At 37.3% G+C, this 27,787-nt stretch overlaps 1 pseudogene; it reads right to left on the bottom strand.

Annotated features, from left to right (window-relative positions):
• Nucleotides 1–2,056: 2,056 nt before the first annotated feature.
• The window catches only part of LOC109676053 (vomeronasal type-2 receptor 116-like), a 31,457-nt pseudogene continuing 5,726 nt past the window's right edge, over nucleotides 2,057–27,787 (bottom strand).

Genomic DNA, 27,787 nt, shown 5'->3' on the forward strand with positions numbered 1-27,787 from the left:
TCTCTCTCTCTCTCTTTCTTTCTTTCCTTTCTTTTTTTATTCAACTTGCTGTAACTTTCTACCTGTGGAAAATATTTGATATGCAGAATTTCAGGCATGTTTCATTGAAATATGCATACTATAGCCACATAAACTATGGGATTTTACAGAACTGTACAAAGAGATTTAATTCTGTCCCACAAAATTTCATTCATAATATTTCCACATCTGACTGTAGATAATAAATATATTAATTACTTTTTTACAGAATATGGAGAGGTTCACTTCTTAAACTATAAAGCAATAAGAAATGACATCAATGTGTGCAGAGGAACATTGCTTTGAATTTACCATAACACCCATGTGTATAAAGAATATTTATGCAGACTAACTTCATTCTTTACTATATTGGGGACCTCAATAAATTTCTAAACAAATCCCCGCTTGGAGAGGGAAAATGGCATAAAACTTCTATTAATCTAAATATGAATATTACCAAAGTGATAATTATGAAATCTATAAATGTTTAATATTAGTTCTGTGTCCCTTTTCCATTCCATATTTGACCCCTCATTCCCACATTCTATGTGTTTCAGTCTGATTGAAAATTTTAAGCTTTATTATCATATGTACTGGTTATGTGAATTATTTTGCCACTTCTATTCCAACAAGAGTTTATTCCACTCTTTTTCCTCTGATAAAATAATAATACTCAAAATCTCTGTGCAGAACTCTTTACCACCCACACAAATCTGTAGATAATACAGGATAATTTCCCCTATATGTCTCTGCATATATCAATTGCAACTTTACATCACTGCCTTGAATTTATGTAATTATATGTTGCCTCTCCTTCTCACCTAGGTAATAGTGGAAAGCTGAGAATAAAACTACTCATGTAAGCATTATATGAACGCTACCCAGCACACATATACATACTTCTTTAAAAAAAAACAACCTTTCTGAGCCCTTGTTCTATGTCAAGATAAGTGCTGGGTATTGGGAAAGTAAAGATTTTCAAAATCCATGTTTTCATTTTGACATAAGTGTAGTGTCAAAAAGGATAAGAAACAGTTCCTTCATAATATTTTGTGTTTAATTCTATGATAGTAATGATGCTTGTGTTACTGACTCTAGGGATGAAGAGTATATCCCAGTAGATTAATGGAATTGTTGCTGGGGTGAGGGCCCTGCTGAGTGGAAGGAAGCATCATGAGGGAACTTGACCTTCAGTAGGTTTAAGGCAGACAGAGCAAAGGTGAATTGCCATGTTTTCAATTTTGAGATTCTGACTTTTTTGTTTGTTTTTTTCTCCAAAGTTATTAGCATATAATAATTGTACAAGTGGGTTTTATTGTGATATTTCTACTCATCTACATAATGTACTTTGATCAAATTCACCTCCTCTGTTATTCTTATCATTTTCTTTTATATCTTCCTTTTCGTAGTGATTAAACTATGAAAGGAAACATAAATATGACTTGATTGAGAAAATGATTGTGCCTGTAGCAACTCTCCTCAATAATTAGTCCTTAAATTGAGTACATTGCCACATGAAATTCAAGAATATATTTATGTCATATAACATGCCAATTCTGGAGAGAAATTCTGCAAAAATATTGCAAAAAGCAAATGTGGAAATAGAAATACATATAACAAAATATAATGTAATCAGTATAATAAAAGCACAGAACTTTTGCAAAGAAAAATAATGCAACACATAAGAGGACCTGGAATCAGTGATACAGAAGCAGATATTTATTATATTTAAAATTACAGAAAAAGTAATTAAGAAAGCCAAAGAGAAGACTGAAGAACAGTAGCTAATATACTCAAGATAGAGAATGATAGAATGAGGTACAGATTAAATGGGAAGAATAAAGAAATATTCAGAATAAAACTCAAATTTAGAAGGTGATGGCTACGAGTGATTATTTACTCAAAATAACAATACTAGCGAAAAGAATAAAAGAGACGTCTTCATGGAAGTCATTCCCACAGTGTAGTCTAATCTTTGACTAACAAAACAGTACAGATTTTCCTCAGATCCTTTGTGCATTCTAGGAAATAGATATATTTAATTGTAAGAAAACGTATTTCTCCCAGAATGAGTTTTATCCTTGAGTCTCCATAGAGAATTTATTTCTGGACAAAACAAGATTATGTAGCACTTAGGGGCAAAGATACAGCCTAGGAGCCCTGTGCTGGAGGCCAAGATGGAGAAGACCTCCACAGCCACCAGATCTTCCCCTTGGTGCTGTGGTAGACAGGCAGGAAGGTGACCCAGACACTGAAGAACATCAGCATGCTGAAAGTCAGGAACTTGGCTTCATTGAATGTGTCAGGCAGGTTTCTGGCCAGGAAAGCAACAGTGAAGCTCACCAAGGCCTGGGAGCCAAGATATCCCAGGACACAGTAGAAGGCAGTGACTGAGCCACTGTTGCACATGATGATGATGTGACCAGGTTCAGAGTGTGCATCTGTGTCATGAAAGAAGGAGAGGCTCCCAGCCAGATTCCACAGAGAGTCAGTTGAATCAGGGTGCAGATGGGGATTATGAGATTAGGTGCCCGTGACAGCAGTAACTTCCTCACCCTTCTCCCTGAAGAAGTGACTGTGAAGGCCAGAACCACAGTGATAGTTTTGGCCAACACAGTGGAAATAGCCACAGTGAACACAACTCCAAATGTGTTCTGTGGAGGATGCAGGTGGCTGTGTTGGGATGCCCAATGAACAGCAAGGAGCAGAGAAAACAGCAGGTGAGGGAGATGAGCAAGGTGTAGCTAAGGGCCAAATTATTGGCCTTGACAATAGGAGTGTCATGGTGCTTCACAAATACCCCAAGAACAACAGCTGTGAGTTCAGAGAAACAAAAAGCCATGCAGCCCAGAGCCATCCCCAAGGGGTCTTCATAAGCCAGAAAGCTCACAGCTTTTAGGAGGCAGTGGTTTCCTTCTGTGTTTGCATACTGATGATCTGGACACCTCACACACTGCTCCTCATCTGGTGAGGAGTGTGCACTGCCATTAGTTATTGTTCAGTATTTCCCTTTCTCCAGAGACTACTCATCCAGACCATCTCCCTGCCAGTGCAGCCAAATTGTTTTTTTTTAGCCAGCAAATAAAATATACCAATTAGATAATAATTCCAAATGAATATTGCCCATGGTTTATTATCATAAACTAAATTATTACTTCTTCTGATTTTTCTGTCATATCTATGACACTATTTTTATATTTTTTACAATTTTTTAAATTAAATTACCTTCCTAAATTAAACCACTATATGCTATCATTTTTATTTATTCATTAAAAACAAGATGCATACTGAGAAATAATTCCAAATATATTCTGTGGAATATAATTTGATAAATTCCAAGGAAATGAGAAGAGAAATAACACCTGTTGCCTGGTCAATTCACCCATCATTTACAACCTGTACTTTTTACCACATACATGCTGAAATTTGAATGGGAGGTGCATTGAAACATGACATCAATTTTGAAAGTAATGATATTTTTCTAGTATGAATCCTTACAGCCAGAAACACACCTTAAACCCACCCTAATTCCTGTCTGTTGGTATTTTTCTACATATCACTATACAATTTCTGTCAAGAATCTTCAAAGCAATCATTATTTTTATGTCTAGGTATTTTATATTTTAAAATGTACTAAATAACATCTTTTTAAAAAATCAATTATGAATGGTTTATGATCAATTTTTGAACCATTAATCTTGTATTCAGCCACCACAAATTCACTAATAGTTAGATAAATGTAATACTTTACAAGTACTATCTTGTGAAAATATCTATCTTATTCTTTCTTTATTTTAAGAATTTATCCATCCTCTTTGTTTGTTCTGGTGATAATATGGTATTGCCAGCATCCCACATAATATGTAGCAGAAGTGGACATGCTGAGGATTTTTAATCTCATTCTTGCTTCACTATTGAACCACAGCATATGATGCCTGGTTTAAGAGTCTGTAAACATCTTTAATGAGATGATGGTGATTTACACCTTCTGCCACTTTAGCAGGGCAAGTTTTGTTGTTATTCCATTTGTAAGCCATGAATGGGGTACAGGATTTAGTTATAAAATTTTTCTGAAGTTATCGATATTATTTCTCTTTTTGCAGAGTCTAGTGTATCTAGTTATGTTGCACATATCATATTTGATCATGTTATAGTGTTCTTTTTTGGTGATACTCAGATTTGAACCCAGAGCCTCAGGTTTGTTAGGCAGGTGCTCTATCACTTTAGGAGGCTGGCAGCCCTTTTTGTGTTGAGTACTTTTGAGATATGGTTTCAAGGACTATTTTCCTAGGCTGGCTTTGAACTGTGATTCTCCTGATCTCTACTTCCCAAGTAGCTAAGATTACAGGTATGAGCGGCCAGCACCCAGCATGTTGTAGCATTCTTAAAGTATCTAAGTTTGAAGAAGAAATATTTCTTTAGATCAAGATAGAAATTGACCTATGAAATTCTTTTAAAAAATATCATTGTCAGATGTGCCAACCAATTTTAAATATTGCTATAAAAATCATTTTAATTGTTTCATTTTTCTATACTGTTAAGTGGTTTGAAAAATGAGTTTTATCATATATTGAATTATTAATAAATTTCTCCAAGGAAGATGCTGGTCACCATAAAATTAGAAAAAAATTTGTTACAGATTCTACTTTCAGTAATATCTGCGTGTGTAGGCAAATCTTTTGGGGGATACTAGAATTAAATCCAACTTCTTGTGCATTTTATGGGAGTACCCTACCCTTGTGACACACTCCTAGCACTTTAGAAATCTTTTTCCTCTTGGTACTTTTGGTAGCTAGAGTTAACTGATATTTGTCAACTTTATATTTTAAATTTTATCAATATGAAATTATATTATACTTTCATGATGCTATTTTTCCATGGAATTGTACAAAGTATCCTCCTTTTTCAAGTATAGTCTTCCTTGGTGGCTAATCTTAAAGGTATATCAAATTTAGTACTTTGAATACACTTCACTTTTTTTCGTTTTACATGAAATATGTCTGACATTTTGGTCATCAAGTTAATGCAAATCAAATCTACACTGAGATTCCATGTCAACACAGCTAGAATGGCAATCATCAAGAATGCAAGAGAAATTTTGTCAAGATTAAAAAGAATCACTTTTTAAACTAGTAGGTATACAAGTTAGTCCAGACACTATGGAAATTAGAAAGCAGTTTCATCATAAAACTAGAAATACACCTAACATATGATGCAAGTATCCTGTTCCTGGATTATACACCCAAAGGAATAAAAATCAGCATATTCTAGAGATACTTGCATACCCATGTTTATCCACCAGTATTCTCAATAGACAAGATATAGAATCAGCCTATGTATTCATTAACAGATGAGTGGATATAGACAATATATATATATTGCATATATACACAATGGGCTACTACTGGACAATAAAAAAGAAGGAATTCATGCTATTTTTAGGAAAATTGGTCAAACTGAAGATCATCATGTTAAGCACTTCAAATGATAGAAGTAAATAAGAATCAAAGATAAGCATATATTGTACTTTCTCACATGTGGAGAAAATGATGACATAAAGATGACATGAAACTAAAAGGTGGATTATTAGGGAAGAATAGGCTGACTAAGGAGAAGTGAGAATGGAATAGAGAGTGTAATTTGGGGGTCATACATAATACTATATATGCATGTATGAATGAAAATCTTTTCTGTCCATGAAAAAATTTTAACCATGTTTGGCCAATAGTTTACTTCATGTCTGAACACCTTTGTAAATTCCTGGTTGCCTATCATTTGCACTCTGTTATATAATTTTCCCAATTAGTGTTGTTACATAAACCTAATCTCAAAATGTAGACTCTTAAATAATCTTGTGATGGTTTGAAGACAGATGAACACTCAGTAACTGGAGTCAAAATTATCTGAAATCATTTGTGAATTCTGAGTCTTATTCTAAAATGATTGAAGAACCAGATCATTTGATTGAGGCACTCTCCAGGTAGCTTTGGCTTCCTCACAACATGGTAGCATTGCCTGGGTGGTCTTATAAGGTGAATTGGGCTGTGTTGCATGAGCATTTACATAAGATGGAAGCTGCTGACTTTTCTGGACTAGCCTCAAAGTTAGATGGATTCTAACACAGAGAACCACAGAAAGATAGCAGCTGCAAGCATCTGGCAAGACCAGGACCCAACAAATACAAAGGGACACAAAACCTCTCTGGCTCCTGCCTGTTCTGCCCTGCAACTGACCCTTTCTCAACAAAGTGATTCTGCTTAGCTGCCAGGTGTAAGTACAACATGCTGTATGTGAGGAAACCTCATATTCTATTTCAACCAGGGAGCCAATTGCATTCCCTCTGGACAAAACTGGTGGCCAAATACATAGAGGTAATATTTCTCCTTTGCCTGGGGGGAGAGGCAGAATGCAGAGCTGAAAAAGCCTATGTGGGGGTGGGGCAACATAGCAGCCCCTGTGGAGAAAGCCAGGAATTGCAGTGATTGGAGAAACAGGAAGCAAGCTGAAACTCAAAGTCTCCCCAAAAGAAAAGCTCATTTCTAACCTCCCGGCTTGTCCTGTGAGTGGAAGGGGCTGGTGACTGCTCCTTTAACAAACCCTCATGTGATGATATCTGAAAACCCACCTGCTCCAGAGGCCCCACTCCACTAAAGAAAGCCAGGGCACCCAGAGCTGACCTACCCCCCTGCCCCAGAACTATCCGATAGGGAAGAGCAATACTCATTGCCATGTGACCCAACATAGCAACCTTAAGAAGGGACAGTCTTGGTCAAATCCCCTATAAAAAATGTAAATGTCACCACTTCAATCTGAATTCAGAAGAACAAGTCTAGAATATTCATTGAACTGATATATATAAAACACTTTTTTACTTACTAATTATATGTGTGCATGTGTAACTTTACTTTTATTCTAGTTTAATTTCATTTTAATATTTTTTTTAATTTTTAATTTTAACTTTTATTTCCTTCCTTTATTCATCCATCTTATTGTAACCTAATTCCCTTCTCCATTTGTCCTAACACTGACTCATTCAGCCCTCTATTGGCCAATTTCTTTTCTCTACCTTATTTTTTTCTTTCTCATCTCTTTCCATCATCTCCCCCTTCCTTTCTGTACCCAGCACAACCATTATCCACACCCCCCAGTCTCCACAGATAACAGATAATGTCACCAAGTGACTCACTACATATTGAATAAATAAAATGGTCTGGCATTGAAACTGTGAATTTGTTATTGCTAATTTATATCACCTAGGCAGGGAACAGAAATAGCACATCAACCTAGCTAGTGACTAAGCCAGTCATAGCATAGAAAATTGAGTGAAGGGGAAGATAACAGGTGACTAAAATCTCTCAACTTTCCACTCAGTTCTAGGAGCCTGCCATTACACAATTAAGTGAATCCCAGCCTCCATGCTTTCCTACTCTGGTGGTGCCAGTAGGCATCTCTCCCCACAGAGCATGGAAGCCCTGCTCTCACCACTATCCTGACAGAAAGAGCCCCTGCTCCCCCATCAGAGCAAGAATGCCAGATTTCCCACTGAGGAGAGGAAAGCTATCACCTGCTACTCTTCAGGTGGCACCAGAAGCCCTGTTCCCCAAGGTGCACAGAAACCAAGCACTTTACACTGCATCTCCCTGTAGAAGAGTCAGGTCTCTCGGATCCAAGAGCTGGAATCTGAGCTCCTCCAATGAGTGGCAATCAGCTACCCTGCTGGTGCTAAGAGGACAGCCCCCAACAATGCACAGAGACCCAGTGCTCCCTACTGGGACTGCAGAAGAGCACCTGTGCCCCCAACAAAGAGCAGTAACTCCAACCCTCTAGTTGAGGGGAGAGAAATAATTGGCAGCACAACAAGATGCCTGCAAGGGGCAACATATCTAATATACCCCTCTCTGAGGAAAATTGCTGGAGCTCCTGAAGAAAAAACAAACTTAAAACATCAACAACAGGGGAACAAGAGATCAAAACCTTAACCTTAAACAACTCCATATGTGTAAATCTTAATGTAGAATGAAGCAGCAAGACAACCACTCTCATCAAAAGCCAATTCCACCATTAAGGAGCCATCCAATAGTGAATTCCAAAAACAATAGTAAAAGTGTTTAATGACCTCAAAGAATAAACTCTGAAGTTAGTACTTGACCTCAAAGAGGACATGAACAAATAATTAAGTGAGCTCAAAGAGAATACAAATAAACAGGTGAATGAAATTAAGAACACTATCCAGGTTATGAAAGAGGAAATAAATAAAGGTATGGAAACACTGAAAAATAATCCAAAATAAACAACTCAATACCCCCCAAAAATATAGCAATCAAATCTTTGTGAACAGAGTGGTGCGAGATGAAAATAGAGTATGAGGAACAGATGACAAAGTAGAGGAAATAGGCCAAACAGTTAAAGATCATGAAAGAATGCTAAGAAAATATGAATGGAACATGCAAGCTATCTGGGACACCAAGAAAAGGCAAAACCTATAAATCATGGGTGTTGAAGTAGAAGAAATATAAACTAAAGGCAGTGACAATCTATTCAATAGAATAACAACAGATATAGTCCCTAACCTTTAGAAAGAGTCACCCAGGTGCAGGAAGTTTACAGAAAAGCAAATCAGGGCCAAAAAAGAAACACACTCAGACACATTATAATCAAAACACTGAGCATACAGAACAAAGAAAGAATTCTGAAAGCTTCAAAAGAGAAAAGACAAGTCATATAAAATGTTGAACCCATTAGAATTACAGCAGATTTCTCAACTCAAACACTAAACACAAGCAAGTCATGGAAAGACATAATTCAGGCCCTGAAAGAAAGCAACTGTTAATCTAAACAAGGAAAAACTAAAGGAATTTTCTACCAACAAGCCAGCACTACAGAATATATGTAAAGGACTTTTACATATAGAAGAAGAAACTAGAGTGAGTCAGGTAGACTCAAGAAAGAATAAATCCTTTTGAGCAAGCAGCATGGTAAACAAGGAATAGGTAAAAGTAAACAACAGGGAACAAAAATGACTAGAAAGAACTGGCACCTCTCAGTATTAACACTGAATGTAAATAGCCTCAATGCCCTCATCAAAAGGCACAGAATAGCATATTGGATTGAAAAACAGGACCCAACCATAAGTTGCTACCAAGAGACTCATCTCACTGAAAAAAATAACACTGGCTTAGAGTCAAAGGATGGAAAAATGTTTTCCAATCAAATGGACCCCATTTAGTACAAAGTAGACTTTGTACTAAAATCAACCAGAAGAAACTCAGTAGGTCACTTCATATTAATGAAAAAAACAATTCATCAAGAAGAAATATCAAGAATTCCAAGATGGCAGCTAGAGGGAAGAAGCAGAAAGTGAGCCTCCTATAGTGAAATCTTGGAGAGACACCGGAGACACACTTTGCAGGCATAATCACTGAGAAAAGGCATAACCTTGACCTCTCCACACCTCCAGCCGGTGCAGAGAATCTCCACCTCACGTTAAACAGAGAAACCAGGAGGGCCCCCAGGCTGCCAGTCGCTGGAGCCCAGATGGCTTGGAAGACGCAGACCAGGTGAGCTTTGTGATACCACGGTACTCCCACAGACAAGCCTGGGCCAGAGCAGCATGGCCCCCTGGACAGACTGACCTCCACCCAGGAAGAAAAAGAGAAACTGAGTAATAAGCAATAAGAGCAATAAAGACACACTGGAAAGAGGGTGGGGCGCACTGAGCACTGAAGATTGGGGGAAGGACTGTAAGTAAACAAGCTGTGTGGGCCGGAGAGCCTCTGGTGGGAGCGGGGGCGTGCGCCCAGCAACCAGGAGCGGGGAAGCTGGTGAGAGTGGTGGAGGGAGGAAAACTCCACAGGAGAGGAGGGAAGACCCACTTCCCACGTGAACTGTAAACAAACATGGCGGCTGGCAGGAGCAGCAGCACCTGCCAGTAAGCAGGAGCAAGAAAGCTTGTGAAAGCAGAGGTGGGAGGAGAACTGCACAGGAGAGGGGAGAAGACCCACCTCTCACATGAACTGTAAATAAACATGCAGGCCTGACAATGTGGGTGCAGTGTCACCTCCCCCAGTGTCCTTGGAAAGGGGAAAGCTTGTAGCAGAGGCTCACACACAGAAGAAATCTGAGCTACAAAGCCTGTGGGTCCAGGTGAGTGCTAAGCTCACCCCAGAGATCTGCATAAATAATGCCTCCAGCAACAGCAGGCTGACAACAGCGGGCAGGCAAGCCCTGGTTTCTGGTTGCAGAAACCATTCTCAGAACTGTCTCCAGACTCTTTTTTTTTTATTTGTCTCCCTACCTTTGATGAGAGAACAACCGAATTACACCTGCAAGCTGAAAACCTTACTGAAACAGTATTGCATTTGAACTTGGGACACATGGTGGGGTTATTTTTGTGCGTGTGTGTGTAGTTTTGTTCTTCTTTATGCGTCCCCTTTGATGAGACAACTGCAAAACAACATCTGAGACACCTTCTCCAGGATTGGAGACTGTGACTTCACTGCACTTGAACTTGGAGGTTTTTTGGTTTTTTGTTTTTTTTAAATTTTCTATTTTTTCATTTTATTTTAATACATATTTATAAATAGATTTTTCTTTCATTTACTTATTTTTTATTTTTATTCTTACTTTTTTTTTTACTTTGGATTTTCAATCCTCTCTCTCTCTCTCTAATGTCTGTTCAGCTTACTGTCGATTAGTACACTAAAGCTCCCTGTTTATACCTTTGAACTCTTCTTGTCTGACACCTTGTTCTGTTTTCTCCCTCCAGTCTGTGTATTTGTTTTTCCCATTTCTTTAACTTCTTGCTTTCCATCTCAGCTCACCCTTCCATTCTAAATATTACCATTGTTATTATTACAAGCTAGAAAATACTTAATTGCACACAGTACAGGGACAGTAACAACACCAAAGACAATGATGGGAAGACAGAAAAAACAGGGAAACCAGTTTCCTCACAGCAAAAAATTAGTACAGGAACCAGAAGGGAATGAAGAAAACAGAAACTCAGATCCAGACTCCAACAAAATGAAGATAAACTATGCCAAAGGACCCAATGAAGCCCACATGAACAATTTAAAAGAAGACATACTACAGTGCTCAATGAGAATTTTATAGAGATGATACTGGGTAGGGTCAACCAAAATGTACAGGAGACACTCAAGAAATTCCAAGACAACAAAAATAGAGAATTTGAAAAAACAAAAGAAAAAATAAAGGAAAACATAGAAGCACTGTATAAACACCAAAGTGAGAGAGAACACGATGAATAAACAGATAAATGAACTCAGGACAAAAATAGACAACATAAAAGAGGAAAACAGCCAGGATATGGAAAACCTCAGAAAAAAGAACGAAACAGAACTGCAAAACAAAACGGAAGGCCAATCCAGCAGAATAGAACAAACAGAAGACAGAATCTCAGAACTTGAAGATGAAATGGTAATTAAAGGAAAAACCAAAGAACTATTAATTAAACAACTCAAGACCTGTGAAAAGAAAATACAAGAACTCACTGACTCCATCAAAAGACCAAACTTGAGAATAATGGGCATTGAAGAAGGAGAAGAGGTGCAAACGAAGGGATGCATAATATATTTAACAAAATAATAATGAAAATTTCCCAAATCTAGAGAAAGATATTCCCATACAGATGCAACAGGCCTCCAGGACACCAAACAGACAAGATCAAAATAGAACTACCCCAAGACATATCATCATTAAAACAACAAGTTCAGAAACTAAGGAAAGAATACTGAAGGCTGTAAGAGAGAAAAAACAAGTAACATACAAAGGTAAACCCATCAAAATCACAGCAGACTTCTCAACAGAAACATTAAAACAAGAAGAGCATAGGGTGAGATCTCCTGGGCAGTGAATGAAAATAACTTCAACCCCAGGATAGTCTACCCAGCAAAACTATCATTCAAAATAGATGGAGCAATAAAAGTCTTCCATGACAAGCAGAAACTAAAACAATATGTGACCACAAAGCCACCACTACAAAGGATTCTGCAAGGGATTCTTCACACAGAAAGTGAAACCCAACTTAACCATGAAAAGACAGGCAGCACCAAACCACAGGAAAAGAAAAAGGAAGACAGTAGAGAGTAACCTCAACTTAGGTACACACAATCAAACCTTCAAACAACTAAGACAACTAAATGACAGGAATCACCACATACCTATCAGTACTAACGCTTAATGTTAATGGACTTAATTCACCCATCAAAAGGCACTGCTTAATGAAATGGATTAAAAAGGAAGATCCAAAAATTTGTTGCTTACAGGAGACCCATCTCACTGACAGAAATAAGCATAGGCTAAGGACAAAAGGCTGGAAGAAGATTTACCAAGCCAATGGCCCCCGAAAACAGGCAGGAATAGCAATACTTATCTCTGAGAAAGTAGATTTCAAACCTACATTGATCAAACGAGATAAAGAAAGACATTCCATACTAACAAAAGGGGAAATAGACCAAAAGGAAATAATAATCATCAACCTGTATGCACCCAATATCAATGGACCCAATTTCATCAAACATACCCTGAAAGACCTAAAAGCATATATAAACGCCAACACAGTGGTTGTGGGAGACTTTAACACCCCATTATCATCAATAGATAGGTCATCCAAACAAAAAATCAATAAAGAAATCCAAGATCTAAAATATGCAATAGATCAAATAGACCTAGTAGATGTCTACAGAACATTTCATCCAAACTCTATACAATATACATTCTTCTCAGCAGCCCATGGAACCTTCTCCAAAATAGATCATATCCTAGGGCACAAAGCAAGTCTCAGCAAATAAAAGAAAATAGAAATTATACCGTGCATACTATCTGATCACAATGCAGTAAAAGTAGAACTCAACAACAAAAGTAAAGACAAAAAACATGCAAACAGCTGGAAACTAAATAATCATTACTTAATGAATAATGTATCATCAATGAAATAAAAGAGGAAATTAAAAAGTTCCTGGAAGTCAATGAAAATGAAAACACAACCTACTGGAACCTATGGGCACAGCTAAGGCAGTCCTGAGAGGAAAGTTTATAGCCATGAGTGCATATATTAAAAAGACTGAAAGATCCCAAATCAATGACCTAATGATACATCTCAAACTCCTAGAAAAACAAGAACAAGCAAATCCCAAAACAAATAGGAGGAGAAAAACACTAAAAATAAGAGCTGAAATCAATGAAATAGAAACCAAAAAAACCATACAAAGAATTAATGTAACAAAAAGTTGGTTCTTTGAAAAAATAAACAAGATCGATAGACCCCTGGCAAACCTGACTAAAATGAAGAAAGAAAAAACCCATATTAGTAGAATCAGGAATGCAAAAGGGGAGATAACGACAAACACCATGGAAGTCCAGGAAATCATCAGAGACTACTTTGAGAAATTTTATTCAAATAAATTTGAAAATTTTAATGAAATGGACAGATTTCTAGATACATATGATCATCCAAAACTGAACCAAGAGTAAGTTAATCACCTGAGTAGATCTATAGCACAAAATGAAATTGAAGCAGCAATCAAGAGTCTCCCTAAAAAGAAAAGTCCAGGACCTGATGGATTCTCTGCTGAATTCTATCAGACCATTAACGAAGAACTGATACCAACCCTTCTTAAACTGTTCTACGAAATAGAAAGGGAAGGAAAACTGCCTAACACATTTTATGAAGCCAGTATTACACTTATCCCAAAACCAGGCAAAGACACTTCCAAAAAGGAGAACTATAGGCCAATCTCCTTAATGAACATGTCAATCCTCAACAATCCTCAACAAAATAATGGCAAACCGAATTCAACAACACATCAAAAAGATTATTCACCACGACCAAGTAGGCTTCATCCCAGGGATGCAGGGGTGATTCAACATACAAAACTCAATAAATGCAATAAACCAAATTAACGGAAGCAAAGACAAAAACCACTTGATCATCTCAACAGATGCAGAAAAAGCCTTTGATAAGATCCAACACCATTTCATGATAAAAGCTCTAAGAAAACTAGGAATAGAAGGAAAGTACCTCAACATTATAAAAGCTATATATGACAAACCTACAGCCAGCATTATACTTAACAGAGAAAAACTGAAACCATTCCCTCTAAAATCAGGAACCAGACAAGGATGCCCACTATCTCCACTCCTATTCAACATAGTACTGGAATTCCTAGCCAGAGCAATTAGGCAAGAAGAAGGAATAAAAGGAATACAAATAGGTAAAGAAACTGTCAAAATATCCCTATTTGCAGACGACATGATCCTATACCTTAAAGACCCAAAAAACTCTACCCAGTAGCTTCTAGACATCATCAATAGCTATAGCAAGGTAGCAGGATATAAAATCAACATAGAGAAATCATTAGCATTTCTATACACTAATAAGCAAACTGAAAAAGAATACATGAAAATAATTCCATTTACAATAGCCTCAAACAAAATCAAATACCTAGGTGTAAACCTAACAAAAGATGTGAAAGACCTCTACAAGGAAAACTATACACTTCTGAAGAAAGAGATTGAGGAAGACTATAGAAAGTGGAGAGATCTCCCATGCTCATGGATTGCTAGAATCAACATAGTAAAAATGTCGATACTTCCTAAAGTAATCTACATGTTTAATGCAATTCCCATCAAAATTCCAATGACATTCATTAAAGAGATCAAAAAATCTAACATGAAATTTGTATGGAAACACAGTAAGCCATAAATAGCCATGGCAATACTCAGTCAAAAGAACAATGCAGGAGGTATCACAATACCTGACTTCAAACTATATTACAAAGCAGTAGCAATAAAAACAGCATGGTACTGGCACAAAAACAGACATGAAGACCAGCAGAACACAATAGAGGACCCAGATATGAAGCCACAAAACTATAACCAACTTGTCTTTGACAAAGGAACTAAAAATATACGATGGAGAAATAGCAGCCTCTTCAACAAAAACTGCTGGGAAAACTGGTTAGCAGTCTGCAAAAAACTGAAACTAGATCCATGTATATCACCCTATACCAAGATTAACTCAAAATGGATCAAGGATCTTAATATCAGACCACAAACTCTTAAGTTGATACAAGAAAGAGTAGGAAATACTCTGGAGTTAGTAGGTATAGGTAAGAACTTTCTCAACAAAACCCCAGCAGCACAGAAACTAAGAGATAGCATAGATAAATGGGACCTCATAAAACTAAAAAGCTTCTGTTCATCAAAAGAAATGGTCTCTAAACTGAAGAGAACACCCACAGAGTGGGAGAAAACATTTGCCAGCTATACGTCAGACAAAGGACTGATAACCAGAATATATAGGGAACTTAAAAAACTAAATTCTCCTAAAACTAATGAACCAATAAAGAAATGGGCAAGTGAACTAAACAGAACTTTCTCAAAAGAAGAAATTCAAATGGCCAAAAAACATATGAAAAAATGCTCACCATCTCTAGCAATAAAGGAAATGCAAATTAAAACCACACTAAGTTTCCACCTCACCCCTGTTAGAATAGCCATCATCAGCAACACCACCAACAACAGGTGTTGGCGAGGATGCAGGGACAAAGGAACCCTCTTACACTGTTGGTGGGAATGTAAACTAGTACAACCACTCTGGAAAAAATTTTGGAGGCTACTTAAAGTGTTAGACATTGATCTACCATTTGATCCAGCAATACCACTCTTGGGGATATACCCAAAAGACTGTGAAACAGGTTACTGCAGAGGCACCTGTACACCCATGTTTATTGCGGCACTATTCACAATAGCCAAGTTATTGAAACAGCCAAGATGTCCCACCTCTGACGAATGGATTAAGAAAACGTGGTATCTATATGTAATGGAATTTTATGCAGCCATGAAGAAGAATGAAATGTTATCATTCGCTGGTAAATGGATGGAATTGGAAACATCATTCTGAGTGAGGTTAGCCTGGCCCAAAAGACCAAAAATCGTATGTTTTCCCTCATATGTGGACATTAGATCAAGGGCAAACATAACAATGGGATTGGACTTTGAGCACATGATAAAAGCGAGAGCACACAAGGGAGGGGTGAGGGTAAGTAAGGCACCTAAAAAACTAGCTAGCATTTGTTGCCCTTAACGCAGAGAAACTAAAGCAGATACCTTAAAAGCAACTGAGGCCAATAAGAAAAGTGGACCAAGAACTAGAAAAAAGGTGAGATCAAAAAGAATTAACCTATAAGGTAACACACACGCACAAGAAATCAATATGAGTCAATGCCCTGTATAGCTATCCTTATCTCAACCAGCAAAAACCCTTGTTCCTTCCTATTATTGCTTATACTCTCTCTACAACAAAATTAGAAATAAGGGCAAAATAGTTTCTGCTGGGTATGGAGGGGGTGAGAGGGAGGGGGGGCGGAGTGGGTGCTAAGGGAGGGCATGGGGGCAAGGGGGAGTAATTACCCAAGCCTTGTATGCACATATGAATAATAAAATTAAAAAAATAAAATAAAATAAAAAAAGAAGAAATATCAATTCTTAATATATATGCACCAGTCATAGGGGTACCCATCTACATCAAAAAACTCTACTGGCCCTAAAAGTACTGATAGACACTATCCCAGTAATAATGGGAGAACCGAATACCCCACCATCACCAATAGGTAGGCCATTCAGATGAAAGATCAACAAAGAAACTTCAGAGCTACTCCATGCATTGGATCAAACAGACATGGTTGATAGCTACAGAGAATTTCACCCAACAACTAGGCTACACACATTGTTTTCTTTTGCTCATAGAACTTTCTCCAAAATAGATCATAGTTTAGGACACAAAGCAAGTCTCAACAAATTGAAGAAAATTGAAATAACCCCCTGAATCATATCAAATAACAGTAGAATAAAACTAGACCTCAACAACAAAAGAAACCCTAGAAAATTTTCAAACACACTGCTGAAAAACCAATGGGTGACAGAAGTAATGAGGGAAGAAATCCAAAAGTTCCTAGAATTCAATGAAAATAGAACCTACCAGAATCTGTGGGACATGGCAAAGACTGTGCTAAAGGGAAAGTTTATAGCTGTAAGTGCCTACATTAAAAAACAGAGACCTGTCAAATAAACAATCTAAATGATGCACCATAAGCTCCTAGAAAAACAAGAACAAACCAAACCCAAAAGCAGCAGATGGAGAGAAGTAAGAAAGATCATGATTGAGAAAAATGAAATCAAAACCAAACACACTATACAAAGAATCAATGAAACAATATGTTGGGTGAAAAGATTAACAAGATTGACAAATCCTTAGCCAACATGACAAAACAGAGGAGGGAAAAGACCAAAATTAATAAAATCAGAAATGAAAAAGAGGACCTAGCCACAAATACCAATGAAATACAGAAGATTATTAGAGAGTACTTTGAAAACTTATATTCAAGTAAACTGGAAAATCTAGATGAAATGGATAAATTCCTAGATGCATTCAGCCAACCAAAATTGAACCAAGAAGATATTATCCACCTAAAGAGTTACTATTGGATGCAATGAAATTAAAACAGTAATAGTGTCCCTACAAAGAAAAGCCTGGGACCTGATGGATTCACTGCCAAGTTTTAACAAACCTTTAAAGAAGAACTAACACAATACTCCTCAAAGTTTTCCAGGAAATAGAAAGGGAAGGAACACTGCCAAATTCATTTTATGAAACCAACATCACACTCATTCTGAAATCAATAAAGATGTATCATAAAAGAGAATTATAGACCAAAATCTTTAATGACTATAGATGCAAAGATTCTCAACAAAATACTGCCAAACAGAATTCATCAACACATCAAAAAGATCATACACCATGACCAAATCAGTTTCATTCCAGGAATGAAAGGATGGTTCAACATACATAAATCCATAAAAGTAATGCAGTACATAAACAGATGAAAGAACAAAAACCACATGATCCTCTCAATAGATGCAGAAAAGGCCTTTGATAAAATCCAACACCCTTTCATGATAAAAGCTCTGAAGAAACTAGGAAAGAAAGAACATCCTTCAACATAATACAGGCTACCTAGGACCAACATCATACTAAATGGAGGACAACTGAAAATGTTCCCCTTAAAGGCAGGAAAGAGACAGGGCTGTCCATGTTCTCCATTCTTATTCAATATAGTTTTAGAATTCTTAGCCAGACCAATAAGACAAGAGCAAGAAATAAAAAAGGATTCAACTAGTGAAGGAAGAAATCAAACTATCCTTACTTGTAGATGACATGATCCCCCCAAAAATCAACCAAAAAACTATTAGGAATCACAAACTCTTTCAGCAAAGTAGCAGGATACAAAATTAACACAAAGAAATCAGTAGCTTTTCTATATACCAACAGCACACAGACTGAGACAGAAATCAGGAAAACAATCCCATTTAAATACCCTCAAAATCAGTAAAGTAACTTGGAATAAATTAAAGAAACCAAAGACCTTTTTAATGAAAACTATAAAATACTGAAGAGAGAAATCAGAGAAGACATCAGAAGATGGAAAGACCTTCCATGCTTATGTCCATCACAATCCCTATCAAAATTTCCATGATTTTCTGCCCAATCGAAAAGCAATCATGCAGTACATATGGAAATACAAAAGACCTCTAGTAGCTGAAGCATTTCTGAGCAAAACATCCATTACTGGAGGCATCACAATACCCTACCTCAAACTATACTACAGAGCTAAAACAACAAAAACATCATAGCATTGGCAGAAAAACAGACAAAAAGACATTAAATGCATTAGAATAGAAGATCTAGACAAAAGCCTACAAATCTATAGCCAACTGATCTTTGAGAACGGAGCCCAAAACAAAAATACAGCCTCTTGAATAAATGCTCCTGTGATAACTGAATATCCACATGCAGATAACTGAAACTATATCTCTGTCTTTCACCCTGTATCAATATCAATTCAAAGTGGATCAAAGACCTTAATAAAAGGCCTGAAACTTTGAAACAACTCCAAGAAACAGTAGGAAATACACTGAACATATAGGTATAGGGAACAACTTCCTAAACAGATCTCAAATAGCTCAGCATGTAAGAAAAACAATGAACAAATGGGATTGCATTAAACTAAAGAGATTCTGCACCATCAAAAGAAACAATCACCAGTCTCAAGAGACAGCCCATCATATGGGAGAAAATCTTTGTCAGCTACACATCCAACAAGGGTCTAATATCCAGAATCTACTTGGAACTCAGCCCCCAAAGAATCAACACCTCAATAACAAAATGTGTACATGAATTAAATAGAGAATTTTCAAAGGAAGAGGTAAAATTGGCCAGTAAATACATGAAGAAATGTTCAAATTCTCTGGTGAAGAAAGAGATGCAAATCAAAACAGCGCTTAAGTTTCATCTCACCCCAGTTAGAATGGCCAGAATCAAGGGTAATAAAAACAAGTACGCAAGTACATGGTGAAACAGGAACCCTTATACACTGCTGGAGGGAATGCAAATTAGTACAACCATTATGGAAAGCAGTATGGAGATTCCTCAAAAAACTAAAGATTTAACTGCCACATGATCCAGTGATAGCATTCCTGGGTAGGATACAGTAGAGATACTGTATGCCAAGGTTCATCTCAGCACTATTTGCAATGATTAAGCTTGGAAACAACCCAGATGCCCAAAAACTGATGAATGGATCATGAAATTATGTTATATATACACAATAGAGTATTACTCAGTCATAAGGAATAATGACATGGGGTTTAAAAGTAAATGAATGCAATTGGAGAACACCGTGTTAAGTGAAGTTAGCCAGGATCAGAAACACAAAAGACACATGTTTTCTCTCATACTTTCAAGATCAATCCAAAGATAAAAATAAGTACAAAAACAAGCATGATTTTATGCAAACTGACTTGTAGAACATGTTTGTAACAGTGTAACTATTCTATGGAACTTGAGGAAAGAGAGAAAGGCAATCAGAATGATAGAGCATATAACACAAGATGTGAAGGTAGAGGATATAAGAATGAGTATTGAAAGATGTTGAAAACAGGGGGTGGGAAGTAAAGGGGTAAGGGAGAGTATTCTAAGGGATCAAACAGACCAAAATAAATACAGACAGCATACATTGAGACACACCTCTGAATGTCAATTCAAATATCAATTCTAAAAACCAGAGCTGTAAAATAAGCACAGTGTGTGGGGAGTACTAGTGGGAGGGGGAGATTGAACTAAGGAGATTAAGGTGATGGTATATGGTAGATGGATACCATATACCTATATGAAACAGAACTAGAAATCCTCTTGCAAATGGTTTAAGTGGGGTGGGGAGGGGGCTGAGAGGGAGAAACAATGGGGACAATGTAACCAATGTACAATATAAGTCTAACCAGAATCACTAATATGAACCCCCCTGTATCATGAATATATCCTAATAAAAATTTATTTAAAGAACAAAATAAACTAAAAAATAATAAATAAAAGAAGAAAGTGAAAACAGTGTGATCCATATGCAGTGTTGCTGAGAATAGAAGAGTATTACTGCTCCTGTAGAAATTAAAAACATAAATTAAACATGGGGGAAGGGGAATAAAGGAGAGTGATGGAGGTGGTAAATTCAACTATGATGTATTGTAAGAACTTTTGTAAATGTCACAAAGTACCTCTAGCACAACAATAATAAAAACAGGTCTGAATCATATTGTGTCCTGAATGCAAAATAAATCTTTCAATAAAACATGGGGCTGAGTGTGTAGCTCCATATTAGAGCACTTCTCTAGCATAGGCTAGGGCCTGGATTTGATCCCCAGCATTGCAAAAAGTAAATTAAAAACAAAGTAACCAGATTATCCAGCAAGTCCATTTCAAAAATTGAAAGGAATAACTCAATAGATGTTTGTTTGACCATGGTCATTGCAGCATTATTCAGAATAGCTAAAAGGTAAAATCAATCTGAATATCAAGGGAGAAGTTGATCAACAATATAAGGTGTATATTCAACTGAAGATTATTCATGTTTAAAAAGGAATACACTTATTATACATGGTGAAGCTAAGTGAAATATAAGCCAGTCTGAAACTATTGTATGTTCTTTTGTTACTCAATCCAGGGTACCAAGTCTAGTGCCAGAAATTTCTTGGTCTCATCAGAAAAAGAATTTAAGGACAGACACAGAGAAGACATAGCAGGAGCAGGTTTATTAATATAAAACAAACAAAAAACATAATTAACGTACACTTCTTAGAAAAGAGAGTGGGGAAGAAGTGCAGAGCCACCTTGTATAAACACCTGTGGATTTGACTATTTATTCTGGACACACACACACCTCCAGTTGGCCTCACCTTGTTCGTGTACTGAGTTCTCTGTATTGCTGAGACTTGTAAGTACTGAGGGATCTGTGGGGAAGACTCTGGGGGAATCCAATATCATGAAAATAGAAATGGTGAATGTTCAGGGTTGGGAATGTGAAGACACATGAAGATGAGACATTAGGACTAACTGAAACTAACTGTGACAGAACTTTTACAGCTAAACTCTGTGCCTCCAAATTCCTTTGCCATACTTGGATAGTGATTTGGCTCTAGCCTGGGGCCATCTCCATATAAGCAGATCCATGTCACCCCCAGACCCTACAAGAATGATGGAGCGACTCCCATCTCATTTGTAGGATCTACCATTCAATTCCTTGAGAAATCATTTGGATCAGAACCTTAGGTTGAATCTAGGACAGAGATTTTTCATTTAGAGCAGTGGAAGTAAATTTTTCTTTGCTGATTTAGGGAGGAGGAGGTGTAGACTTACCATAGTTGTTGCTCAGAAACCCTTGTCCTCCATCCCCAGAGACATGTTCTATTCTAGGGCTTGCACCTGCCAAATTTGGGAATATATTTTACATGACAGCATGGTACAAACTGGCCAGGGCTTTATATCCCTGGATCAATGACTGTAAGAAGACATAACCATCTTGCATAAAACTTAAAACAAAGCTGACCTTCCCAGAATAGTTTAAAGCCTCTTTATGAAACAAACAAATGGTTATAGACCCAGACTAAACACATTTCTTTCAGAAATGAGCAGAATTTGCCATTCTTAAGAACTGTCTCTGGAAGGTGATGCTGCCTGTCAAGTAGTCATTGGATCCATGATTTTATCTGGTCCATGTCACAAGCCTGCTATGATTTTCTGTCTTGCATTGCCAGAATAAATTGCTTGAACGTCAGATAAGTCTAAGATTCTTTTTTCCCCAAGCAGGTGAACAAACTCACAATTTTGGTTGCACTGGGTAAGGGTTCTTCAGCTGAGCTATGTACCCAGATACAGCTCATTTAAGACTACATTTATTCAGCTGGGTGCCAGGATTCAAAACTGTAATCCTAACTATCTGAGAGCATGAGATCAGGATTCCAGTTCAAAGCCATCCCAGGAAAATAGTTTGCAAAACCCCATCTCCAAAATAGCCAGAGCAAAGAGGACTGGAGGTGTGGCTCAAATAGCAGAACACCTGCTTTGCAAGCATGAAACCTTGAGTTTAAATCTTAGTCAAACCAAAATGAGTGGATTTATTCAAATAAGACCAAACACAAGAGGTCGCTCATGAGAAATCTAGTTAACTATTATTCCCAAATCTTCTGAACTTGTTGCATATGTACAGAGTCATGAGTGACCATAATTTTTTCATTGATAATATTTTGAGACAAGGGCTGAAGGTATAGACCAGGTTGTCTGAACTCTTGATCTTCCTGCCTCTACCTTCTAAGTGCTGGGATTATAGAATAAACCACAACACTTGGCTTGCTTATTGGTATTTTGAGGAAAGAAATTCCAAGACTGCTTTATCCTAAAGTGATTGACCTTTTGTGGGGTCAGATGTTTATAACATAGGCAATAGCCAATGAATCTGTAAAAATGCATATGAAATCAGCTACCCATTAGAAATGTAACCCTGTAGGATTAACATGATGTCTTATATTTGGACTCCTCAAGCTGACCAGTGGTCTTGTATTTCATCAGGGATGGCCTCACATTATGGACAGAAATCAGCACATCTCCAGTAGAATCCATCATGTGACTTGGAAGGACACCGTTCAAAATGATTCTGAATGTGCCTGGTCACCCACAAGATCCCAAAGGCCTCCCCAGAGGGCCGACAGTCTAGAAAAGTAGTCATCTCGCCCATAACAATCACATAAAACTTAGAACAGAAAACCAGTTCCTCCTGCATATGTCCACTGAAGCACTTTCATATTTGGTACATGCTTGACACTCATGGATTGTCTGTATCCTCTGAGTATCATTTTCAGGGAGGAGGCCTCTATGACAAACAAGCCTATATGTAGCCCAAGTTAAAGTGGACATCTCATTGCATTAGATCATTAGCTCAGATCTGTGAAAGCCTCTACCTCCAAAAGAAAGCTGTTTGTGGCCAACAGTGGCTGTTCAAATTGTGTGTAGGACAAGGACACAGTTTCTTTCACCAGAACAACTGGGAAATTTTATGGCTGTCATGGATGATTTAGAGATTCTTGGTAGCATGATATGAGGCTGAAGAAAACATCTGCTAGGATTTGAATGTCCTCTCAAAACTCATCATTATCAAATTACTAATCATTGATTAGGACATGGCAACTCTCTCCTCATGAATGGGGAAGGTCATTATTGTACGTGTGTCTTCCTTACACAGGCCAATTTCATCCCCTCATCTCTCATATACTCTATTTGCCTTCTTAACATGGTGTGATGTAGCAAGAAGGTCCTCAGCAGATGGCAGGTTCTTGGTCTTGGACTTTTCTGTCTTCAGAATCATCAGGGAGTAAATTCTGTTCATTTTGAATCACCCAGCTTCGGGTATTTCTGTATTTTGTTGCAGCACAATATGAACTGAGATAGCAATTTTTGTGAAGGAGTCTGGAGAAAATGACAAAAAATGGTGTGTTGGTTATTTGGACAGGTTGTAGAGCAATGTATTATTAAAGTGTGTGGAACTGTAGTTTGTAAGTGGAGGTTGTAATGTTGTAGCATCAGGATTATGGTGGCCCAGAGCCATTTGCTGTGTGACATGGATTCTGTGGTTACTTGTCTGAATATGTCACCTAACATCCATTGGGCATTGATACAAAGGAATTTTTCAGAGTTGGGGGTTGTGGGTTTCTGAAGATATTTCCCAGCAAGCAGGCACAGAGTAAACAGAGCTGGAAATGGCCAGAGAACAGTGCTAGAACACATTTCCTCATACTTTTGAATTGGCATGTCCCCAAGCAGTCCTCACTTGGGGACAGTCATGGGATATGCTTTTATAGCTCAGAACCACAGCATTTCAACTAATAAGACCAATGAAACTGATGGACACTCCAAGACTCCTATTGAGGAGTCCTGTCCATTCTTTCAAGTTGAGTAAATGAGCTAAGGGCAAGTACAGCCCTGGAGAAGTGTTTCATAATTCAAGAAGTGTTTGCTATTAATATCTTTTTGGTCAAAGTCCTACTTATCCCATCAACACATTCTTTGATATCACAGTGGGAACAATGGTGAGGAGAGATTAATATTTTTCTTTTTTCTTGCTGGAACTTGGGTTGGAATTCAGGGCTTCATGCTTGAAAAGTAGGTGCTGTAGCACTTGATATATACCTCCAGTCCATTTTTGTTCTGGTTATTTTGGAGATGTGGTTTTTTGAAGTATTTTCTGAGCTGTCCTGGAATTGCAAGCCTCCTGATCACAGACTCTTAAATATCAAGGTTTACAAGTGTGAGTCAGTAGAGTCTGGCAAGTTTTACATTCTTTAGCATATGGAAGCATTGTTTTTAATACGTGTAGCACAATTTTAAATGTTTTTGTATATTTACATACACACAATCAAAATGGAAAACATACCTCAAAAAACTATCCTTGTGATGTCCATTTCTGTTCACCACACCCAAGCACTGATCTGTTTTAAATGTCCATATACCTTTTCCATTACCAGAATGTCATATAAATGGAAAATTATGTTTTGAGTTCTGTATGGAAAATGTGAAGTCATGTTTGTCATGACATGAGAACAGATCACTTCAACATTTAAGAGATTCTGTTACCACAAGTACAGGAACCAAGTAATTAATTTGTTTGATGCAAGAAATTCTATTTTCCATGTAAAAGATAAATAAATTGGAAATGTGAAAATTGCATGTTATCATCAAATTTAAAAATTCAGGCATAAATATGACACGAAAGAGTAATAAATACATGCCATGTATGTCTGCATAACATACAAAATACACAACTCCAGAATAGTGTTTAAACCAGGGCAAAATGAAAGATAAATATGACCTCAGTGGGAAAACACTTGTGCCTCTATCAACTCCTCAACAATTACTCCATATATTTCATACATTGTCATGTTAAATTGAAGGGTATATTTATATAACATAACTTGCCAATTCTAGAACTTAATGACAATATTGGAGAGAAATCCTGCAAAAATAATCCTGAAAATATTGTAAAAGGCAAATGTGGGGAGAGAAACACATATAACAAAACAGAATAAAATCAGCATAATGAAAACAGACCCATAAATATAGTGATGCACAGGCAGTAATTTATTATATTTAAAAATGTAGAAAAAGCAGTTGCAAAAGCCAATGGAAAGAAAAGAGAACAGTAGATAATGTTCTGAAAAGTGTTAATGATATAATTAGGGGCACATTAAATGGGAGGAATATAAAATAGCTAGAAACAAAGTCACATTTAGAAAGTGACAGATACAAGTTTAATGATTAGTACACTACTAGAGAAAGGAGTAAGAGACAATTATTCATTGAAGTAATTTCTATAATTTAATCCAATGTATGAGTGGCTAAATAGTAAAGGTTTTCCTCTGTGCATTGCAGGAAAGAAATGTGTTTAATCATAAGAAGTATTATTTCTTCCATAATGAGTTTTATCCCTGAGCCAATGCAGGGAATTTCTATCTGGCCTGAACAAAGTGATGTAGCACTTAGGGGCAAAAATGCACTTTAAAAGCCCTGCACTAGAGGCCAAGATGGAGAAGACTTTCACAGACACCATGACTTTCCCCATGGCACTCTGGTAGATAGGCAGGAAAGTGACCCAGACACTGCAGAACACTATCTGGCTGAATATCAGGAACTTTGCTTCTTTGAATGTATCAGGTAGGATCCCGCCAAGGAAAGCCACAGTGAAGCTTGCCAGGGCCAGGGAGCCCAGGTATCCCAGGACACAGTAGAAGGCGGTGACTGAGCCCTTGTTGCACAGGATGATGATGTGACCATGTTCAGAGTGTGCATCTGTGTCAATAAAGGGAGGCGAGGTACCTGATTCAGTTGAATTAGAGTGCAGCTGGGATTGACGAGAATAGATGCCAGAGACAATAGCAACTGCCTCACCCTTCTCCTTGAGGAAGTGAAGGCTGCAACTTCAGTAATAATTTTGGACAAGGCAGTGGAAACAGCCACATTGAACACTAGTCCAATTGTTACCTGCTGGAGGATGCAGGGGTCTGTGTTGGGATTTCCAAGGAACAGCAAGGCACAAAGAAAACAGCAGATGAGGGGCATGCATAGGATATTGCTGACAGCCTGGTTATTGGCCTTCACAACGGGAGTGTCTTGTTGCTTCAAAGAAAACCCACAAACACCATTTGTGAGTGCACAGAGCCATGCAGGCCAGAGCCATCTCCAAGGGGTCTTCGAAATCCAGAAAGCTCACAGTTTTCAGGAGGCAGTGGTTTCTTTCTGTTGCATACTAATGATCTGAACTGTTCACACACTGCTCCATATCTAGTAGGAGTGTGAATTACCTTTAGTCCTTGTTCAGTATTTTCCTTAATTCAGAGCCTACTCCTACTACCCTAAAGCAGGTCATTTTTGCAGGTCAGCCAATTTGTCCAGTTGTTTTGCTTTCAACATTTGAACATTTCAAATAAATGTTCATCAGAGAATATTTCTAAATGAACATTGCCCCTATTTGCATGGTGTCATAAACTAAGCTATTCCTTCTTCTCCTGGTTTTTGTGGCATATTCATGATGCTACTGTATTCATTCTATCTTCAATAATTCAAAAAATATATCTATTTCCCTAAATGAAATCGCTATATGGCATGTTCTTATTCATTAAAAAAAACACACTTCTAGAAATAAGTCCACATATACTATGAGAAAGCTAATTTGATACGTTCCAGGGAAATAGAGAAAAACAACAACACTTGTGATCTGCTCAATTCTCCCCTCCTGTATCAATTTGTAGTTTTCATCATAAACATTGAAATGTCAGGTACTTTGAATCACTATGTCATTGACTAGCTAAATGTAATATTTTACAGTTACTATCATGCAATGTCTATTTTATACCTTTAGTATTAAAATGCATCCCTTTTATTTGTTTTGTTCACAATATTAATTGGCTAACATTCCTCACAACATGTAGCAGAAGTGGACGTATTGAGGACTTTTGTCTCATTCTTGGTTCAACATTGAGTCACAGCATGTGATGCCTGCTTTCAGACTCTGTGAACACCTTTAATGGGATTACTCATGACTTCTCCCAATTTACTAAGGCCAGTTTTTGTTCTCAGTCCATTTCTAAGTCACAAATAGGTATAGAATTTAGTTATGCATTTTTCTGAAGTTATATACTTACTAATCAAGAGTAATCTCTTCTTTAAGTTACAGTTTGTGAAATGGGTACTTCATGTTTCAAGCACATATTACTGTTGTACTGGGTATATACTGTGACATTTACAAAGTAATTGTAACTTATCCTAGATTCACGCCTTCTACCATTCTCTTTATACCATTTCACCCTTCTTAGA

The sequence above is a fragment of the Castor canadensis genome, chromosome 14, assembly GCF_047511655.1.
Source record: "Castor canadensis chromosome 14, mCasCan1.hap1v2, whole genome shotgun sequence".
In the NCBI taxonomy this organism is placed as follows: Eukaryota; Metazoa; Chordata; class Mammalia; order Rodentia; family Castoridae; genus Castor; species Castor canadensis.